The sequence below is a fragment of the Dama dama genome, chromosome 12 (genome assembly GCF_033118175.1).
Source record: "Dama dama isolate Ldn47 chromosome 12, ASM3311817v1, whole genome shotgun sequence".
Classification (NCBI taxonomy): Eukaryota; Metazoa; Chordata; class Mammalia; order Artiodactyla; family Cervidae; genus Dama; species Dama dama.
In genome coordinates this window covers 50,937,886-50,947,117 of record NC_083692.1, presented here as the reverse complement: position 1 = coordinate 50,947,117, position 9,232 = coordinate 50,937,886, and the positions used below count along the sequence as shown (strand labels likewise).

General features: G+C 37.2%; 2 non-coding genes across 2 annotated transcripts; one reads left to right on the top strand and one right to left on the bottom strand.

The window, feature by feature from the left end:
* Positions 1 to 1,647: 1,647 nt before the first annotated feature.
* LOC133067564 (small nucleolar RNA SNORA40) lies at positions 1,648 to 1,774 on the bottom strand. Its single transcript, XR_009695344.1, has one exon. It is a non-coding gene; the product is annotated as a small nucleolar RNA SNORA40 (small nucleolar RNA).
* A 3,815-nt stretch (positions 1,775 to 5,589) lies between these two features.
* Positions 5,590 to 5,651, top strand: LOC133067533 (U7 small nuclear RNA). Its single transcript, XR_009695317.1, has one exon. It is a non-coding gene; the product is annotated as a U7 small nuclear RNA (small nuclear RNA).
* Positions 5,652 to 9,232: the final 3,581 nt, after the last annotated feature.

Here is a 9,232-nt window from a genome sequence, read left to right as displayed (position 1 = left end):
ATTTAACAAAATATTTCTTCCTAGTAGAAGAATAACAGACCAGTCATGTGTGTTTTTCATGCCCAATATCACCTGACAAATGGCAAAGGAATCAAAATGGTACAAACCCAAAACAACAAGAGTGGGAGCAGGTCATCACCAAGCAAATTATTCCACCAAATATCTGGAAGACAGAAATCAGATAGAGAGCTGTTAACTGTTGAGCAGAGTGAAGAAAAATCTACACCATGAAATACTACCAGAGGGGCTGCACTAATCAGGGAGCTGGTGCACCTTGGAGAACACACCAGAGACTAAGGACTCAGGCCAACGACAAGAGAGGCCAAGGAAAAAAAAAAAAATGCAGAAATGAAAAATAAAGAAATTAAGTCTATATGTGGCATGATCAAAACTCTCTATGCCTCTCTTCAGCACACAAAGAATGTACAGCGTGACTTCCCCAGCGGTCCAGTGGCTAAGAGGTCTTCCCTGGTGGCTCAGTGGTAAAGAATCCACCTGCAATGCAAGAGCTATAGGAGACACAGGTTCGATCCCTGAGTGGGGAAGATGTCCTGGAAGAGGGCATAGAAACCCACTCCAGTATTCTTGACTGGAGAATCCTATGGATAGAGGACCTTGATGGACTACAGTTGATACAGTCCTAAAGAGTTGGACACGACTGAAATAACTTAGCAGGCAGGCAGGCCAGTGTCTAAGACACCTCACTCCCTATGCAGGGGCCTGGGTTCAACCCCTGGTCAGGGAACTAGATCCCACATGACATAATTAAAAGATCCCTTGTCTAGCCAAATAAATACTAACACAATATATTTTAAAAAATAGAATGCATAATATCTAGGTTTTGAAGTGCTAGGCTAAAAACAAGGGCAGGGAGTTCTGAAAGAAAAAAAAGAAAAAGCAGATTGAATTAGTTAAGTAGTTGGTGTGATAGCTTACACTAACTACTTCACTTTAAATACTAATAAGTCCACCTGCCAACACCTGCCTGGCAGTAGACATCATCCTTTTACACATTAAAGTTTTTATGCTATATAATTTTAAAACATTTCATTTTTTTTTCTGCACAAAGGTTTCTTTTTATTCATAACATAGGCAAAGTTATTTAAGTAAATAAATTTTTAAGGATTTTCACACGTCCTGATTCTTTCCACTGCCAGTCACCATAGTTCCTCCAAAGTCGTCATCTTCAAGGCAGCCCTACAAAAAGTTCTGCTCAGTCCACAGCTGTGATGCCACAGCTGTTTTAGTTGGGCCTCTCTGATCTTCAGTGGAGTGCACTTCAAAGTTTGCCACCTGTAATCTTTAAGATCCAATTTCCTCAAGCAGTTCACTATAGGATCCTGTTTAGGGTCAGGAGATGGGATGTCTAGTTCTCTAAAAGCTTATCAAGTTCAAATCATATTAATTCCTAAGTTATCACACCCTAGAACTTGACAGAGATCATTGGGATATGCCAACACCTTTGGAAAATCCAGACACTGTATTCCGAAGATAAAAGCCTAAAAAGAGGGGCCCATCTTTGTTTGTTTTATGTCAACATTAAAACTGAGTACTAGGATCAAGACAGCTGGTAATTTAAAAGCTTATTTAACTTTATAGCCCTGGAAGCAATCTTTATGCTCATCAATACACACCCATTTTATGGATCATGTTCCTTCTCATCTGTATCAAAACTCATACTGAACAATGAGTTGTGGGTTGCAAAAGAGGACTTACTTTTGCACTTGTCTGTAAGTCTTTGTCCACAAATTAAACAAAAACAAACACAAGTGCTAAAAACATTTCATTTTTATACTACATAATTTTAAGATATTTATTGAAAACCAAGATATGCTAGGTATTTGAGGAAAACCTGTAATGCAAAAGAGATCAAGTTAAGCATTAAGAAAAACTGCAGAGATAGAGATAATTTAACACAGAGAGAGGGAAAATATTTTAACCCTCCTGCTAATATCCTCATATTTTTTAAAAGTGACACTGCCTCCTTTATAACAAAAAAAGGATGTGATGATAAAAGTAAGAAAGAATGGTTGGAAACTAAAATGATGATTTCTAAAATTAAAATTCAATAGAAAGTTTGAGAGATAAAAGGAAGAAAATTTTCCAGGATATAAGGCAAAAAAGGAAAGAAATATGAGCGAAAAGGTAAGAGTTATAGAGGACCATTCCTGGAGGTAAAATATCTTGCAGAAGTCTCACAAAGGAAGAACAAAGAACATGGAGAGAAGAAATTATGAAAGAAGCAATAAGACATTTCCCAAACCAAAGATTTCTGAAGTTCTAACATTGTTTATTCACTCATATCTCCAGAGTCACTGAGATTGTTTCTATCTTTTGGCTACTGTGAATAATGATGTTATAAGCATAGACGTAGGGCTTCCCTGGTGGCTCAGAGGATAAAGCGTCTGCCTGCAATGCAGGAGACCGGGGTTTGATCCCTAGATTGGGAAGATCCCCTGGAGAAGGAAATGGCAGCCTACTTCAGTATTCTTACCTGGAGAATCCCACGGACAGAGGAGCCTGGTGGGCTACAGTCCATGGGGTTGCAAGGAGCTGGACACGACTGAGCAACTTCACACACACACAAGCATAGACGTACAAGTCTCTGTTTGAGTTCCTGTTTTCAATTCTTTTTGATGTATACATATGAATGGAAATGCTGGGTCATACTGTCACTCCATGCTTAGCTTTTCAAGGGTTCTAATATCTCCATGTCCTGGCCAACACGTTATTGTCAGTCTTCTTTACTAGTAGGTCATCTAGTAGTCATCCTAGTAGGTATAAAATGGCATCTTACTGCAGCCTCGCTGTTTTATTCTCTTACTAGTTACTTTAAAAGTTCCTTAACAAAACCATTCTTACTTTTATTATCCTCCTAGGGAAGAATTTATGAACGGTGTAACAGCATTTACCACATACATCCCCCAACATGCACATACATCCTTTGCAATATTTTCATCATTTAGTATTGTAATTCTGTATAATTTAAATGCCACATTGTTCTTTCTTCACACCTGCTACTTTCACTGTCAGTGTGATTTAGATTTATTCTCATAATTATAATTTTCTTTGGTCTCCATCACTTTCTGCACCTATTCTTTCATGCAAGAGGGTTTTCTTTCTGCATGATGAATGATTTAGAGAATATTCTTTAATGCTTATCTCCTGTTGGAATAACTTTAATTTTCTCAAAAAATATAATTTCTTTTAATATCGTCTAAAAATATATTAATTTTACCTTCTTTATTGAAGTATATCTAGAAGAAGGAGCCTGGTGGGCTGCAGTCCATGGGGTCGCTGAGAGTCGGACACAAATGAGCGACTTCACTTTCACTTTTCACTTTCATGCATTGGAGAAGGAAATGGCAGCCCACTCCACTGTTCTTGCCTGGAGAATGGCAGGGACGGTGGAGCCTGGTGGAGCCTGGTGGGTCTATGGGGTTGCAAAGAGTCGGACACGACTGAAGTGACTTAGCAGCAGCAGAAGTATAGTTATTTTCTCAAGGGACCTTGGAGATAACATTTCACTGTTTTCTGAAGTTCTTGTCATTGAAATGTCAGTGTTGGGTTTAAGTGCAGTTTCTTCAGTTAATGTCTTTTTTTTTGATGAGAGATATCAGATACAGTGAGGGAACTTAACAAGAAAAATTGAAGTCCTAGAAAAAAAGAAGAGAAAGAAGGGATTTGAGACAATATTTTGAAGAGATGGTCATTAATAGTCTACTAATTTAAGAAGTCCTACAATGTCCAAGCAAAATAAATTCTCAACTAAACACATCTTATAAAAATGAAATTTCAGTAAATCAAGACAGGGATAAAAAAATTAAACAAAAACAAAAAACCCAAAATGATAGCATAATACACATTCTTGTTGAGTGTACATGGTACATTTACCAAGCTATATCAGTTATACTCTGTGACATAAAAGAAGTCAGTAAATTCAGAAAGATTAAATTCATACAAAACATCCTCTCAACTTAAAGTATTCTAAAATTCAGTAACAGAAAGATATTTGAAAAAAACTCCCCAAATAATTGAAAGTTAAACACAACACATAAATAACCAATGGATCAAAGGTCACAAAAGAAAAAGTCTAATGTTATGGATTGAATGAAAATAGAACCACAATTATTCAAAAGTTATGGGATGCCACTAAAGCTATGTTTTCAAGGAAAGTCATAGCATCAAATGTTTGTATTAGAACAGAAAAACTTTAATATCAATGACCTATTCTTCCATCTTAATAAATTACAAGAGCAACTTAAACTGAAAGCAAGCAGAAATAAGGAAATAAAATTTAAAAAATAATAATGAGGCATGTGGGCACCAGCTAGGGGACTGTGGGGCTCCCACAGGGCCACAGAGGCTACACAGCAGCTGGACTGGAGGCGCCCATGGCTCCTTTGTTTCTCGTGGCAACAAGAACTTGTTTAAGAAATTCTCCTCAAAAACCATTAAGCTCATGTCACTTTAGACTCCTCTAGACTATGGCAGTTTCTCAAGTTTTCCTTGTTTTTGATGATTTTGACAATTTGAAGGGTTCAGTTCTGTTCAGTTGCTCAGTCCTGTCCGACTCTTTGCGACCCCGTGGACTGCAGCACGCCAGGCTTCCTGGTTCATCACCAACTGCCGGAGCTTGCTCAAATTCATGTCCATCAAGTAGGTGATGCCATCCAACCATCTCATCCTCTGTTGTCCCTTTCTCCTCCTGCCTTCAATCTTTCCCAGCATCAGGGTCTTTTCCAATCAATTCTTCATATCTGGTGGCCAAAGTATTGGAGTTTCAGCTTCAACATCAGTCCTTCCAATGAATATTCAGGACTGATTTCCTTTAGGATTGACGGCTTTGATCTCCTTGCAATCCAAGGGACTCCAACACCACAGTTCATCGATGCTCATCTTTATACTTTGAACTTTATACTTTGAAGAGTACTGGTTAGAAAAATGTTTTGGCATGAAGGTCTTTCCTTGGGATCTCTACTTCCAAGTCATCCAGGTTGGAATTACTAATGAAGAACACTTCAAAGAAAACCAAGGAGGAGGATCATGAGCACTAAAGGCCCAGGATGGCCTTCTTTATAAAACACTGACAGAGTCTCTGGACACTTCTGATGTGAGCCAAGAGATCTGTAACCTGAATGTGGGGTTTCCAAAGTCTCTCCGACTTTAGACCTTTCAGCCTGCTGTGTATATTGGAAGACAACAATTATGAACTCTACTATGGAAAACAAATTTTTAAAATTCTCCAGATAGAAAAAAAATAAGAGCAGAAATCAATGAAATAGAAGATAAAAACAAAAGAGAAAAGTGAGTGAAATCTAAAGCTACTTCTTTGAGAATGTCAGTAATACAGATAAACCAGTAACCAGGTTGTTTATGATTAATATAAATAAGAGAGAAGAAATAAATTGTGAATAACAAGAATAAGAGAGAGGACATCACATTAGAGCCACACATTGACTTCATTGTTTTAGAACTTCCCTAAAGAAAACATGAGGTCCAGATGGCTTCACTGGTGAATTCTACAAAACACTTGAGGAAGAAATAATGCCAGTTCTATACACAAACTCTTTTAAAAAATAGATGACTGAGTGTTACAGCTCTTTTGGAATTTGTCTAGCAGGTTTTCCGGTTCACACCAGAAAGCCAAAAAAAAAAAAAAAGAAAAAGAAAAGAAAAGAAAACAGGTGATTGAATGTAACTCAACTCATTCTATGGGGCCAGTATTGCCCTAAATCAATGCCAAACATATTATAAGGAAATTTAGAACAATACTCCTCATGAACATAGGTGCAAAAATCCTTAACAAAATTTTAGAAAATCAAATTTGGTGATACATAAACATGGAGACTATATCATGGTTTAATCACAAGAATGCATGGTTTATATAATAATACAAAAATCAGTCAATGTAATTCACCATATTTTCACACTATGAAAGAAAAACTGGATGATTATTTCATATGATCCAGAAAAAAAATTGACAAAATTCAATATCCACTCATGATAACTCACAGCAAATGAAAAATGGTTGGGGGGAACCTTCCTCAATCCAGAAAAAAATCTATAAAACACCTATAGCTAATATTATCCTTAATGGTGAAACACTAATGTCTTCCCCCCTAAAATAAGGAACAGAGAAAGTCACTATCATAGGCTGAATTTTCCTCTGCCTTTGCAATCAGAGCCCATAATTCCCTTCTGTCTCAGTGAAATTATGTTTATATCTCCTACTAGAGCATTTATTTCATTTAATTAATCCATTTACCCTCTAACTGCACTGCGGCCTTTTAAGGCTAAGTCCTTTGTTTTACTCAGTTTTATACAAATATTTGTTGAATAATTCAATCAGAAGTTGTAAAGGGGGGCTTCCCTGGTGGTCCAGTGGTTGGGAATCCACCCTGCAATGCAGAGGACGCCAGTTTGATCTCTGGTTGGGGAGGATCCCACATGCTGCGGGGCAATGAGCCCGTGTAGGGCAACTACTGAAGCTGGCACAGCCAGAGCTCCACAACGAGAGAAACAACCCCTGTGAGAAGCCCGCACACTGCGACTGGAGAGCAGCCCCTGCCCTCTGAAACTAGAAAAAGCCCGAGCAGCAACAAAGACTCAGCACAGTAAAAAATAAACTAAAAACAAACAAACAAACAAAAAGAGTTGTAAAGGATCTTAAGGATCATCTAGTTCAGTCATCTTATTTTCCACCAGAGTAAAGTAAACCCTACAGAGATCAGATAGCTTTCCAACATTCCAGAACAATTTAGTTAGTAGCAATAATCTATTTTATTTTTTCACCTAAGAGGTACCACCTCCTCAAACTGATTATTAAGTAAAGTCAACTTCATTCACATTATAAATGAGATAATTATGGCTGAGAAAGTTTAAATTATTTGACCATGGTCAATATTAAGTGTTAAGCAGTACACAAAGACAAGATGATTCACGTTAAAAATATTCTCCACTGCTTCACCTTTGGTTTATGCAACAAAACCTGTCTTAACAATGAGACAATGATGCAATCTAAAATTTTGAAACTGAATTTTCAATGTGAAATACACACTAATTCCTTGTCATAAGTGCCAGTTTATTTATTTTTTTTAAATAATTATTTTATTTTTGGCTGTCCTGGGTCTTCGTTGCTGCATGGACTTTCTCTAAATAGTGTGAGCAGGGGCTCCTCTCCAGTTTTGGTGCCCAGGCGTCTCATTGTGGCTGTCCTGTTGTGGCGCACGGGCTCTAGGGCACACAGGCTTCAGTAGCAGCAGCACATGGGCTCAGCAGTTGTCGCGCGGGCTCCAGGGCAGAGTGCACAATAGTTTGAGCACAGGGGCTTAGTTGCTCCCTGACATGTGGGATCTTCCCAGGTCAGGGATTGAATCTGTGTCTCCTGCACTGGCAGACAGATTCATTATCACTGAGCCAGCAGGGAAGCCCTAAGTGCCACTTTAAATGAACCATATTTTATTACATTTACTTACATGTTTAAACATTCCCAGTCCTATTCTCTAATAGTATTTGCAAGAGTTTACATGAACATATGTAATATCAGGGTAGAAACCTAAATAGAATAAGACTGTAGAAAACCAATGAAAAATAAATGAGGATAGGAAAATTTGCCCAGAGATAGTTGTGATACAGAAATACATACCATAGAATATTGGACAAATTCTAGACAAGAGCCACAAATCTAGCTTAGATTCCTTTCAGTCAAAGGCAATAGGGAAATGCAATCAGCTACAAGATTCACAAGGATCAACAAGGTAATATGTCTCAGAAGAGTCAGGAATCTTCCTTATGTTGAGACTAGAAACAAATATTACCATTAAAAGATAATATTAAAGGGACACTGTGTGACAGTAAACAGCTTTCTTCATAACATACCTGTAGTGATTATCATGGTGAATTTCATGAATAGAAAGAAGCTGAGGAGATCTACACCACAGTGAAATCCTTCCCTAACCCCTTAAAAAATTACTGTAATAAGCCTTGGAATTAGGTAATGTGAGTACCCAGATTTGTTCCCTTTGAAAAACTGTTTTACTATTCAAGGTCCTTTGCATTTCCATATAAATTTGAGAATCAGTGTTCCAATTTCTATCCAAAAAGCATGGGATTTTAGTTGAAAGTGGGTTGAATCTATGGATTAATTTGGTGTAAAGGACCCTATTATGATAAGGTTACAATAATCAAGAAAATGCAGCGTTCTTTTAAGGATAGACACATAGCTCAATGGAACACCCAGAGAGTTCAGTAATAGTTCAAAACATATATGTTCAGTGGGTTTTCCACAATGTGCCAAGGTCATTCAATGGGGCCATTCGTGTAATAAAATGATTTTTGACTGTTATTTCACACCATATATAAAAATTAACTTAAAATGGATCAGAAGCTTAAAAATGAAAACTATAGTACCTTCAGAAGAAAACATCAGATAAAAATCTTTGCGTCCTTGGGTACACGACTATTTTTAGACATGATGTAAAAAGCATTAATCATGAAAGGAATGATAGACTGGTCCTCAAAGCTTAAAAGTTCTGTTCTTCGGGGAAAAAATATGGTACAAGCTAGTGAATAAGAGAAAATATTTGAAAGTCATATATCTAAAAGAGGACTTATATGCATACTACTTGGATGTCTCAGAAATTGCTAATGGGACTACAAAATGGTACAGCCACACTATAAAAGTGTGGCAGTTTATTAAAAATAGAAACATACATACTGTATAACTTTTTCTTCTCTACTTTTGGAAGTTCTTTTCAAATTAGAGATATTAACTGTTTGTTTTTGACACAGCATTCACATGCCTATGCCTTTGTCTGAGGGAAATGACTTGAGCCCACATGCAAATTTTTACACAAGTGTAAAATGTAGCTAATTTGTGATAGTGAAAGGCCAAAATTAACCAAAATCTTTTTTTTCCATAAGTGAGCAATAAGTGAGTTAGTAACAAACTCTGGTACCTCCATGCTATGGAATACTAAACAATATAAATCAAAATAAAAATTATTAGTACATGTTAACACCTTTAATCTCAAGGGACTTATGCTGAGTGAAAAAAAAAAAAAAAAAGACCATTTCAGTGATCCCATTTCTGTAACATTCTTCAAATAAACTACAAAAAGGAAGAGTAGATAAGTGGTTGCCAGGGATTCGGGTTGTGGGGGGGGGGGGGGGGAGGAGTAGCTGTGCTACTAAAGTAGCAGCACAAGGGAGATGTTTGTGGTGGTGGGAC